Raw genomic sequence first — 1,485 nt, forward strand, 5'->3', positions numbered from 1 at the left:
AACTGCTTATCAGAGACTGCTTTTTTCTTTTTCTTTTTTTTTGAAAGTATATTTTCATTACACATTACAGTATCTCCAATGAGTTGAGCCATCATAATTGGCTTTTCTTCTGAGTTAAATGTGGTAAACTTGATCTTGAATCCTGTGAGTAACATTGCAATTACCTGCCCTCATTTCTAGAGGGCTAGTAAACTTATTGAGATTTAGTGGTTTCAATAGAAAAGTGGTTTGGGGAAAGAGGAGGCTGTTTTGTTTGTGATACCTTCTTGTTCCCACTCTTTAAGCCATGCTGTTTTCTGCTGGAGTCATCTGTGGCTCTGCTGGGCATCATCTCTGAGTGACTTGAGGATGCCTTTCATCTGTTGCATGCCATTTTACTGGAAAGATTGCCAATCCACAGAAACGTGACAAAATCTGGATTCATTGCCAAAGTCTGGTCAGAGCCCACAGAGATGTACATTAATTTTCCACCCTACCCTACCCTACCCTACCCTACCCTACCCTACCCTACTCTGCCCTACTACGCCTCTCAGACCTCCAGGAAAGGGGTCTGAGATATCAAAGTCTTTTCCTCACTTTCCTTAATTTACTTTAGTAGAATTCCTCACTTTGCTGGAAATACTCAGCACCCAGTAATGTCATTCCAGTAGATCTCTCCTCCTCCAGACCACCCATGTTCGTACTGTGCTCATCACTGTAGTATGTAGTCATATAGCAATAGATAAAAAATGAGTGAATTCACCTGTCAGGTATCTGAGAAACGGTTGAATGCAATACTGACCAAATTAGAAACAAGTCCACTTCCTTGTAATTACCTTTACTATGCCAATGATGGTATCTAAGCACTTTAAAATCATCTGAGATCCCTCAAACAATTTTGTGCAAGGCCCTGTTCTGAAGCTAATAGGCTTTGAAATTGCTCAGTGCCTCACCCTTGCAGATGGCCAGTAGTATTTCAACTAGTTTTACCTCTAGTGTGGAAAAACTTTGGGCATTTGTGCTACAGCAAACAACTGAAAGAGGTTCAAGCATTTATTGGAGAGGTTGGGCTTTACAAACCATGACAGAACTGCAAACTTTCTTTAACCGCTCTTAATTTAACAACCCTGGTCATTAACATTCCCTAAGGAAGTATAAATATTTCTGAATAAATGCTCAACTAATGCCAGGAGAAGTGTGACCATGCCTCAGCTGCATACATGTGTATACAGTTTCCTTTAGGAAACAGTCCATGTTATCAATTATTTTCAGGGAGGATAAAACAGCAAAAAAGCCGAAGAGAGGGTGAAAGCAAAATGCCTTAAATTTAATGATGAAAAAGTATGTGTGTAGTATTATAAGTTTGTGAAGACGCATGTTGAAATAATCAATATTCGAAATCAAATTCTTAATATTGTTACCATTTTAGGAATCAAATTCTTAAACTCATAGCCAATCAATTAATTTCCAGAGATAAGATTCATTGCACTCAAATCAAGAATAAAG

This window comes from Mesitornis unicolor, unplaced genomic scaffold, assembly GCF_000695765.1.
Source record: "Mesitornis unicolor isolate BGI_N332 unplaced genomic scaffold, ASM69576v1 scaffold1666, whole genome shotgun sequence".
In the NCBI taxonomy this organism is placed as follows: Eukaryota; Metazoa; Chordata; class Aves; order Mesitornithiformes; family Mesitornithidae; genus Mesitornis; species Mesitornis unicolor.